This window comes from Triticum aestivum, chromosome 1A, assembly GCF_018294505.1.
Source record: "Triticum aestivum cultivar Chinese Spring chromosome 1A, IWGSC CS RefSeq v2.1, whole genome shotgun sequence".
Taxonomy (NCBI): domain Eukaryota; kingdom Viridiplantae; phylum Streptophyta; class Magnoliopsida; order Poales; family Poaceae; genus Triticum; species Triticum aestivum.
This window is the reverse complement of record NC_057794.1, coordinates 461,372,203-461,384,493: the sequence shown is the minus strand read 5'-3', so window position 1 is coordinate 461,384,493 and position 12,291 is coordinate 461,372,203.

Here is a 12,291-nt window from a genome sequence, read left to right as displayed (position 1 = left end):
GGAGCGAGCTAGGGAGAAAAAAAGTAGATCTACATCATGAAGATAGCTTTCCCCTTACTTACCTATCAAAAAAGGTAATTTCACCACTTAATTTTGATGAATCTATGGTGGAAATGAGGTGAGGAGGAGGAGGCAGCCGAAAGCTTGGAGAAGGAGGTGGAGGGAATGAAGTGGGGAAAGTGAGTGGGTAGGTGTGGGGCTGTCCAAAATATCTTGTTGGGGTCCCAGGTTACTAATGGCGCACCACCTGCACATGCGCCATTAGTAACCCTGGTTACTAATGGCGCACCTGCAGGTGGTGCGCCATTAGTAGTTTTGCAGAAATAATATATATATATATATATATATATATATATATATACTAATGGCGCACTTTTACAGGGTGCGCCATTAGTAGTTTAAACTACTAATGGCGCACGGTGAGGCGGTGCGCCATTAGTAGTTTTGCAAAAAAAGAATAAAAAAAATTCAGTACTGGCGCACTCCTTGTCTGGTGCACCATTACTAGTTAGAACTAGTAATGGCGCACAGACATAGGATGTGCCATTAGTATGTATGTAAAAATAAAAAAAATATCACTAGTGGCGCACCTGTTTTCTGGTGCGCCATTAGTGTCTTCCACACTAATGGCGCATCACCAAGTGGTGCACCATTAGTATATAGTAGTGGCGCACTACTTCCCTGGTGCGCCATTAGTGTCAATCCTATCTATAGCCCTTTTCCTAGTAGTGTCAGGACTGAGAAATAGAATACCCCTTTTCTTCGGAGTTGGCTTAGGAGTTGGTTCAGTAAGTGTCCAATTATTTTCAATGGTCAACACATTATTCAATAGAATTTTAGCTTGATCAACTGTTCTTTCCCTGAAAACACAACCAGCACAACTATCCAGGTAATCTTTGGAAGCATCGGTTAGTCCATTATAAAAGATATCAAGTATTTCATTTTTCTTGAGAGGATGATCAGGCAAAGCATTAAGTAATTGGAGAAGCCTCCCCCAATCTTGTGGGAGACTCTCTTCTTCAATTTGCACAAAATTATATATTTCCCTTAAAGCAGCTTGTTTCTTATGAGGGGGGAAATACTTAGCAGAGAAGTAGTATATCATATCCTGGGGACTACACACACAACTAGGATCAAGAGAATTAAACCATATCTTAGCATCACCCTTTGATAACCCACAAGTATAGGGGATCACAATAGTTTTCGAAGGTAGAGTATTCAACCCAAATTTATTGATTCGACACAAGGGGAGCCAAAGAATATTCTCAAGTATTAGCAGCTGAGTTGTCAATTCAACCACACTTGGAAACTTAATATCTGCAGCAAAGTATTTAGTAGCCAAGTGATATGATAGTAGTGGTAACGATAGCAAAAGGTAATGATAACAAAAGTAATGTTTTTAGTGTTTTGTAGTGATTATAGCAATAGCAACGGAAAAGTAAATAAGTGAAGAACAATATATGGAAAGCTCGTAGGCAATGGATCTGTGATAGAGAATTATGCCGGATGCGGTTCATCATGTAACAGTCATAACCTAGGGTGACACAGAACTAGCTCCGATTCATCAATGTAATGTAGGCATGTATTCTGAATATAGTCATACATGCTTATGGAAAAGAACTTGCATGACATCTTTTGTCCTACCCTCCCGTGGCAGCGGGGTCCTAGCGGAAACTAAGGGATACTAAGGCCTCCTTTTAATAGAGTACCGGACCAAAGCATTAACACATAGTGAATACATGAACTCCTCAAACTACGGTCATCACCGGGAGTGGTCCCAGTTATTGTCCCTTCGGGGTTGCCGGATCATAACACATACTAGGTGACTATAGACTTGCAAGATAAGATCAAGAACTCACATATATTCATGAAAACATAATAGGTTCAGATCTGAAATCATGGAACTCGGGCCCTAGTGACAAGCATTAAGCATAGCAAAGTCATAGCAACATCAATCTTAGAACATAGTGGATACTAGGGATCAAACCCTAACAAAACTAACTCGATTACATGATAAATCTCATCCAACCCATCACCGTCCAGCAAGCCTATGATGGAATTACTCACACACGGCGGTGAGCATCATGAAATTGGTGATGGAGGATGGTTGATGATGACGACGGCGACGGATTCCCCTCTCCGAAGCCCCGAACAGACTCTAGATCAGCCCTCCCGAGAGGTTTTAGGGCTTGGCGGCGGCTCCGTATCGTAAAACATGATGAATCCTTCTCTCTGATTTTTTTATCCCTAAAAGTGAATATATAGAGTTGTATTTGAGGTCGGAGGAGCTGCAGGGGGCCCACGAGGTAGATGGCGTGCCCCCACCCTCGTGGCTAGGGTGTGCCCCCCTGGTCTTGATCTTTTGCCTGGATTTTCTATTATTTCCAAAAATAGTCTCCGTAAAGTTTCAGATTATTCCGAGAACTTTTGTTTCTGCAATAAATAACACTATGGCAATTCTGCTGAAAACAACGTCAGTCCGGGTTAGTTCCATTCAAATCATGCAAGTTAGAGTCCAAAACAAGGGCAAAAGTGTTTGGAAAAGTAGATACGATGGAGACGTATCAACTCCCCCAAGCTTAAACCTTTGCTTGTCCTCAAGCAATTCAGTTGATAAACTGAAAGTGATAAAGAAAAACTTTTACAAACTCTGATTGCTCTTGTTGTTGTAAATATGTAAAGTCAGCATTCAAGTTTTCAGCAAAGATTATAAACTAACCATATTCACAATAACGCTTAGGTCTCATGTTTACTCATATCAATGGCATAATCAACTGGCGAGCAATAATAATAAATCTCGGATGACAACACTTTCTCAAAACAATCATAATATGATATAACAAGATGGTATCTCGCTAGCCCTTTCCAAGACCGCAAAACATAAATGCAGAGCATCTTTAAAGATCAAGGACTGACTAGACATTGTAATTCATGGTAAAAGAGATCCAGTCAAGTCATACTCAATGTAAACTAACAGTAATGAATGCAAATGACAGTGGTGCTCTCTAACTGGTGCTTTTTAATAAGAGGAGGATGACTCAACATGAAAGTAAATAGATAGGCCCTCGCAGAGGGAAGCAGGGATTTGTAGAGGTGCCAGAGCTCGGTTTTAAAATAGAGATGAATAATATTTTGAGCGGTATACTTTCATTGTCAACATAACAACCAAGAGATGGTGATATCTTCCATGCTACACACATTATAGGCGATTCCCAAACAGAATGGTAAAGTTTATACTCCCCCTCCACCAACAAGCATCAATCCATGGCTTGCTCGAAACAATGAGTGCCTCCAACTAACAAGAGTCCCAGGGGGAGTTTTGTTTGCAATTATTTTGATTTGATTTGCATAAAGCATGGGACTGGGCATCCTGGTGACCAGCCATTTTCTCGTGAGTGAGGAGCGGAGTCCACTCCTCTTGAGAATAACCCGCCTAACATGGAAGATACGGACAGCCCTAGTTGATACATGAGCTATTCGAGCATACAAAACATGATATTTATTTGAAGGTTTAGAGTTTGGCACATACAAATTTTCTTGGAACGGCAGGTAGATACCGTATATAGGTAGGTATGGTGGACTTATATGGAACAACTTTGGGGTTTATGGGATTGGATGCACAAGCAGTATTCCTCTTAGTACAAGTGAAGGCTAGCAAAAGACTGGGAAGTGACCAACTAGAGAGCGAGAACAGCCATGAACATGCATTAAAGTTAATGAACATTCAGTGCAAGCACGTGTAGGATATAATCCACCATGAACATAAATATCGTAGATGCTATGTTGATTTTGTTTCAACTACATGCGTGAACATGTGCCAAGTCAAGCCACTTGAATCGTTCAAAAGAGGATACCACCCTATCATACCACATCACAACTATTTTAATAGCATGTTGGGACGCAAGGTTAACCAATATAAGCTCCTAGCTAATTAAGCATGGCATAAGCAACTATAATCTCTAATTTTCATTGCAAACATGTTTATTCATAATAGGCTGAATCAGGAACAATGAACTAATCATATTTACAAAAACAGGAGAGGTTGAGTTCATACCAGCTTCTCCCATCTCAATAAGTTCATCATATAATCATCATTATTGACTTTCTCTTGCACAACCGAACGATGTGGATAATAATAATAGTGCACGTGCATTGGACTAAGCTGGAATCTGCAAGCATTCAATAAACAGGAGAAGACAAGGCAATATGGGCTCTTTTGTCAAATCAACAATAATGCATATAAGAGCCACTTCAACAATTTAATTATGGTCTTCTCCTATCGGCCCCCAAAGAAAAGAAAAGAAATAAAACTATTTACAGGGAAAGCTCCCAACAAGAAAAAAGAAGAACAGGAAATCTTTTGGGGTTTTATTTTTAATTACTACTACAAGCATGGAAAGTAAACTAATTAAAAGCTACAACTAATTTTTTTTGGTTTTCCTTAAGGTTTATTAAGCACACAAGAAGAAAGCATAAAAAGAGAAAATAAACTAGCATGGATATTACAATGAAAAAGTATGAGCACCGACATCTACCAATGAGTGTGTGAACATGAATGTAATGTCGGTGAGAAATACGTACTCCCCCAAGCTTAGGCTTTTGGCCTAAGTTGGTCTATGGCCATGGTTGGCCTGGCAGATATCCATAGTAATAGTTGGGGTCGTACTGCGAAGAAGGAGACTCTGATTACCACTGGTTGGCAATCATCTCCGGATACCACTGGTAATTAGACTGTCGTGGAGGATCAACTTGTGGTTTCGACTCTCAGTACAAAAAAATACACATCCGCGACATTTTGGGCCGAACGAAATTTTTTTCTGTCATACATATGACACTTCTATTACGATAATTGTGACAAAACCCGGTATCATCATAGATGTGGTGGGCTCCTACTTCTATGACAAAAAATCATGACAGAAAATGGGCTTTTCATCCTGGGCGGGCCGGAAACGCAGCTACATGACATTCTTTGGGCCGTCCATGACGGAAAAAACCGTGGTAGAAGCGAGGGGGAGGAAAATTTCGGGGAGTTCCCGATTACGGTTGGAGGTCGGGGGCCGAGCGATGTGCGTTTCTCTCATACACGTACGCGCATGTGTGCGAGGCATTGGCTCTAACTGAACCCGAGCGAGGCGTTGGGCTCTAACCGAACCCGAGCGATTGCACTGCAGGCTACGCGTTACTGAACCCGAGCGATCGATTGATGGCTGTTAACTGAACCCGATCGAGCGATTCCTTCCCTACTGCTACTAACTGAAGCCGATCGATTGGATGAACAGTGAGCCTTACAGGGGGGTTGGATGAACAGTGAGCGGTGGCGTTGCCTCTGGATGAACAGGACCCCGTGGTGCGGAGGGCTGGATGAACAGTAGATGGTGGAGGGGTGGTTGAACAGGACCCCGTGGTCTGGAGGGCTGGATGAACAGTAGACGATGGAGGGGTGCCCATGGAAGGGTGGTTGAACAGTAGCCGGTGGAGTAGCGCGCGGTGGAGGCTGGATGAACAGGAGCCCGTGGAGGCTAGAGGAGGTCGACGGTAGCCCGTGGAGGCTGGAGGAGGTCGACGGTGGAGATGAACAGTATCTCGTGGAGTCCCGTTTTGGGGTACACCACACCTCTCCTGATCAATAGGATCCCCATTTCGACCGTAGCGCTCCAACACAAGTCCGTTTCCTCCGTTTTGCGGTATGCCACACCCCTCCCGATCAACAAGACCCCCGTTTCGACCGTAGGAGGTCTGTTTCGTCTGTTTTGCGGTACGCCACACCCCTCCCGATCAACAGGACCCCCGTTTCGACTGTAGGAGGTCCGTTTCCTTCGTTTTGTGGTACGCCAGACCCCTCCCGATGAATAGGATCCCGTTTCAAACGTGGCCGGTCGAACACAAGGCCGTTTCCTCCGTTTTGCGGTACGCCAGGCCTCATTTCCATTGCCTGTTCCGTCCAAGCCCTCCCGATGAACACGACCACGCATTCCGTTCTGACCCAGCCGGTTGGCTCTCACGCGTTCCGTTGCCTCCCGATGAGCACGACACATTCCGTTGCCTCCCCATGAACACGACGCATTCCGTTGGCTCCCCATGATCACGACGCATTCTGTTGCCTCCCCATGAACACGACGACGATGTTGTTTCTCCGTTCCGACCCAGCCATGTACACGAGCCCTGGCCGTACGTATGCGCGAGTAGTCGTTCGAGACCCTGCCAGTATGTACGTACGTGGCCGTATTTTCTTTCTTGCACCCTGGCTGCTGTACGTCCGTGTACATGCTATGTGCGTGCCTCTACTACGACACGTACGCGCCTCTACTACGACACGTGCGCGCCTCCACATCGACCAGTATATATGTACGTACGCGTTCATGACCAGAATGACAACGCTACGTACGCTTCGACCAGGTGGGTCCCGACTGTCAGGCACTTCCTTGCCTGCGAAGATGTAGCTGGTGGGTCCCAGCAGTCAGGGGGCGAATCGTTCTGTTTTGTTTTTTTTGTCCGGACGCACTTCCTTGCGTGCGAAGGTGTAGCTGCTGGGTCCCAGCAGTCAGGGGGGAACCGTTTTGTTTTTTTTTGCCCGAACGCACTTCCTTGCGTGCGAAGATGTAGTTGGTGGGTCCCAGCAGTCAGGGGGCGAATTGTTTTTTTTCAGATGCACTTCCTTGCGTGCGAAGATGTAGCTGGTGGGTCCCAGCAGTCACGGGGGCAAATCATTTTTTTCGGACGCACTTCCTTGCGTGCGAAGATGTAGCTGGTGGGTCCCAGCAGTCAGGGGGAAACGTTTTTTTTCACGAAATGGTGGCCCGTCCGGTGGGTCCCTGCTGTTAGGTGGAGGAATAATTATTTTGCACGTAATAAGGAGGCACTTCCTTGCTGCGGCCGTGGACCCAGCTGTCTGCCTCTACACGTACAGTCCACATCCGATGGAAGCCATTCCTTGACCACGTTGACCACGCTGCGCCGAGAGCACCAGGGCGGTGGACGACAGTGAGGCCAAGGAAGGGGACGACGCGGAGCCGGGGAAGACGCGGCAGTGGATGCCCACGTGTAGAGGAGTATGAGAGTTCACTCGTTCGGCTGCGGTGTGAGGCTGTCGTCGCCGCAGAATAAGAGGGGGTGTGGGTGCGTAGAGGGATGGCCTGGCCAGCGGTGGGACTAGTAGGGGGAGGTGAGGCCTCCACGGCATCACAGCCGGCCACGGGCGGCAGGAGCAGGCGGCACGACCGGCACTGCTTTGGGCGGTTGGAGCAAGAAGACTAGAGGTTGAAGAAGCACTACGGCCGTTGGATGGACATCGTACGGTCACTGGAGCAAGAATCGTTCATATATTGACTAAAGTTGACAAAGGCCTCCGTCCCAGTCAACTTAGTAGGCCCACAAGTCAGCCTCCCACCAAGGTGGGTCCCAGCTAGCAGGGGGTATTCATTTTTTTGTGCGTAATAAGGTGGCACTTCCGGTGGGTCCGAGCTGACAGCGGGGGAATGTTTTTTTTGCAAAATACGGTGGCCCGTCTTGTGGGTCCCAGCAGTCAGGGGGAAACGTTTTTTTCACGAAATACTGGTGGCCTGTCCGGTGGGTCCCTGCTGTCGGGTGGAGGAATAATTATTTTCCGCATAATAAGGAGGCACTTCCTTGCGGCTGCCGTGGACCCAGCTGTTAGCCTCTCCACGTACAGTACTCTTCCGATGGAAGTCGGTTGTTGACCACAATAACCACGCCGCGCCGAGAGCACCACGGCGGTGGACGGCGGCGAGGCCTAGGAAGGGGACGACACGGAGCCGGGGAAGACGAGGCAGTGGAAGCCCGCGCGGAAAGGAGTACGAGGGTTCACCGGTTCGGCTGCGGTGTGAGGCTGGCATCGCCGTAGAATAACAGGGGTGTGGGTGAGTAGAGGGATGCCCTGGCCAGCGGTGGGAGTAGTAGGGGGCACTGAGGACTGCGCGGCAGCATAGCCGGCCATGGGAGGCAGGAGTAGGCGGTCCCGCCGGCGCTGCTTTGGCGGCTGGAGCAAGAAGATCAGAGATTGAAGAAACACGATGGCCGTTGGATTGACATCCAACGGTTACGTCTGCTAGAATCGTTTGTTGACGTATATAATAACTAAAAAAATCTTGCATACGCGTCAACTAAACAGGCCCACAAGTCAGACCACTCCCTCTTTTTTAATAATTTCTATATAGCTCATGGCAACTTCTTATGCAATTTATTGCAGTCGTTTTTTTTGGTTGGCCAGGGCCAATTTCGCATATTTCTATGGGTTCCAAACTATTTTTAATACCAAAATGTCGAGCCAGATTTAAAGTACTTTGAAGATATATTTAAATTAGGTTAATGCCAAGTGAAATAGGAATATGAAAATGTGAAAAAATTCAGAAATTATAAAGTAATTGCCAATTTGTCATCTATTTTTATATTTACAACCCATTTCATATTACTTTCAAGATTTGCAGGCATCTTGAAAGAGTTGCAGCCCATCAGGGCGTAGAAAAATAAGTAGGCCTGGATTGGGTATTCTTCAGAAAAAATAAACTGGGCTCTTTTTCACAAAGAAAAAATAGCTGGGCTGGTCACATGGTGAACATAAAATATAAGCATGGGCTAGACGGGCCACAGCCCAGTTCAAACCCTGCTCCACCTCAAGAATACCAAACAAAAAAAATACTGCTCGAGTAGCTACGTCCCAGGTGTCAGCCGATCTTGTGTTGTTCTCTTGTCTATTGACTATATACGCTCACAATGTCGTGGGTCCTAGATGTCAGGAAAACACTAGGAGGAAGCATTTTATTTTTCCATACGCTGACATGGTGGGCCCCTACTGTCATCCTCTCCACGTACTTCTGCCGATTCCTGTTGTTTGTTGACCATGTTGACAATGTGAGAGGGCGGCACCGCGGCGAGCGCACCAAAACGCACGGAGGATGTCGGCGTTAACGATTTAGGAGACGGTGGGGCGGCGATGCGTGCGCTGAGGCGTAGCCAGCCGTGGGGGGCGGAAGCAAGCGGCCCTGCCGGCGCTGGTTTGGTTTTGGCGGCTGGAGGAAGACGAGACTGAAGAAACACGACAGACTGTAAAAGCAGCAGGAGTACTTAACAACCTTAACTGAAACCAGCAGGGGCACTTAACAACCAAAGATGAAAGCAGTATGAGTACTTATACAGGTTCAATGTACAAAGCACGGCTCGAACAGTGCTACTTTGCCTACAGTTAACCAAGGGTGAGGCCACCAAGCCCCATAACAAGGCCCAGGCGCCACCCCGCGCATCCACAACCTTCTGAAAGTAGCTTCATCTCGCAACGTGGTCAATAAATGGGATATTCGCTTTAGAGCCATGGAAAAGCATGAACATAATCTTCTGTCCTATTCTCCAAGATGGACGGGCCTTCATTATTTGAGACCACCATGAATAAGTATCTTTTCACCTCCAATGGGAATTGAGTAGGTCGACATAAACATCATGTTGTGACCAAGCGCAAGTCTGACCCGACCATGGTCAGACATCTGTATAGGAACAATAGAACTCGGCAGTTCCTGTTTCAAGAAGATCACAACTATAAAACTGTGTATAAGCAATAGTTTATGAACAACATATATAATAGAAAACAGCTCATACCATAATTTTCTCGACACAGTTGGACCTGTTAAATGAGTGCAGCAGTGGCACACATATCGCACGTGGCCTTCCACCATTGAAACGCCCCACAAGGACCTCAAGACGATCAATAAAGTGTAGGAACTTGTGGATGTCGATCCAGTCAACTTCAGTGCCATTAGTAACAGTCGAGTTATTACAGAGTACCAAATGAGCAGACTGCTTAACTCTGAAAAAACCTACACGTGCCACCAATTATAAGAATATATTAGTTAGAAGTAGCATCTTCGTGAGAGATTCGTTGCTACTTCTAAAGTTAAATTGTGATTAGTTAGACAGAATAGGTGGATTAAGAAGTCATCGAGGCAACAAGCAAGAACCAGATACAAAACTAACATGGATGAACAATTGGAACGACGTCGGGGTGGAAGATCGCAGTGAAGATGAGACCAGGTTCTGCTATTTCCATCAACATTCGTGCGCCAACTTTCAGTTCGTAACACTTGAGAAAGTTTATCCATGTTTGGCCATAAAAAAGCAGCGATCTTCTTGGTTCATGAACCCAACTCGAAACTTATATCCATGGTTTGTCTTCACTGTGACCATTAAACTAGTGTATTCAATTATGGCAAGGCCGAGCATCTTGAGTACATGTGTTCTGGTAGAGCAAATAATACACTGCAGGAAAAATAATATGAGAACACAGCATGTTCAAAAAAACCCCACCCTCCCGGATAGAAAAGAGGATTCTAGGAACATACTATGTGTGTTTCAAAATGTTCTGTTAGGATGAGAAGGAACAAGTGTGGCGTCTCGCCGAGGGCGCAGAAACCTGTAGGGTACTCGCACTTTGGGCACTGCAAATGAAACACACTAGATTTAGTAGGAAGACAAATGCATCAACAGCGGCGGGTGCCATCCTAGCATTACCTGCGACCAAGGGACTTGGATTTATCAGGGATGGATGAAGAATTCGTTCCTGGTTCTCCATGAGAAAACCCTATGCAATCGCCGAGAGGGGGTTTTCTTTGAACAAGCAGATGAGGGAGAAGGGGATTCAGGCCCAGTGAAATATTGCCGCTTCGTCTGTCCAGCTTACTGCTAAAGCTGGAAAGGGGGGTTGTGATTTGACGGCTCATTGGGCATTACTGCGGCGCTACGACCTGGGTGTGTCTACCGTGAAGTTGTGCACTCTAATTTGTGCATAAGGCACGTGGGCCCCGTTGCCGGTTGCCCCACATATCAGCGAAAGGAAGTACAAAGACAAGAGTAACTAGTTACACATAAATATATATTTTGACAGAGAGATACCCCCTCTATAAAGAAATATACAAATCTTTTATATCACAGGCTCACCTTGCTGAGAAATATACTCCCTCTGCAATGCACGGGCATTATGGGGGTTCGGCTTTTTTTATGGGGGTTCAGCTGAGAATATAATAGTCATATAGGCTCATGGTTCTGGACTTTGGGCCGCAGGCCGACCCTGCATGTTTGGGGGCCCATGTGTTCTACCTCGGCGCTTTTCATATTGCAAGCGATCGGTACGGCGTTGGTTTTAGATGCTGTCGCAAGGCGAATACACAAAATTGAATAAAGCACGGCAGTTGTTGGAATGAAATCGAACGACAGTTCCTAACCAGCAACCAGAGTTGCAATTCTATCAACGATATACCATGTGATAAATAATACTGTCGTACTACTTATACACACATGACACTTGTTTCACCATGCCAGATTATTACATCAAAATCTCTCGGAGGATAGATCAGTTTGGCAGTTGCGTGCTGCTACTGAAGAATTTCAAAGTTGATTTGGACCAGCTCTCCTTGCCGAGAAAGTTCGATTTTGACATCATCCCCTACCGCGAGATATGATTTAGATTTGAACCTTGACCATCCTTTAGCATCAATCATCATGCGACCATCCTTTGTACTTACAGTATATTGAGCAGGTTCATTCACACCAAGGCTGCGCATGGTAAGAGAAACTTGGCCGCAGTCGCCCGGATTGTTGAACGACTCCCTCGTTGCTCTAGGAATTCTCTGTTTGCAAACAAGAAGACATACCCAAACAGTTAGATCAACACAGTGAATCATGTGAAACAACATGGAAATAAAGAAGAACGAAGCACTTGGCGGCCAATGCTTACCAAGAAGGTGGACATGTCAGTTTTTGTAAGGATTTTGGTATATGAAGTGCGAACTGCAGCCCAGTCTGTTGTCGGTGCAACTGCACGGGCTGGAGCAGATGCAAGTGCAAGTGTTGATGCAAGTGCTGAAGCTGCTACTGCTGCCGGAGATGGTGCTCCTTGTAGAGCCGGTGCCGGTGTCGGAGCAGGTGCCGGTGTCGATGCCCGATCCTCCGGTAGATCAGACTGATCCGCTGACGCGGTCGGTGCCCAATCCTCAATTGGATCATACTGAGCTACTGCCGCTGTCAGTGCTAGAGCAACTGCCGGTGCTCGATCTATGCGAGACAGCGGCGATCGTGTCTGGTCTGCTATGATCAGCTTTCTAACTTGACTAGGATCCGTGACCGTGATCCAGTTTTGTTCTTCATTTCTTTTAAACACGAGAAGGACTAATTGTGGCATTTTTGTTAAACAAAACTAAAGTTCATCATAGGGATTCAGCTTGTACTCAGACAACAGACTGATCCAATTTTTTCCAGTAATATAAGTGATGGACAGTGCCTTCATTACTG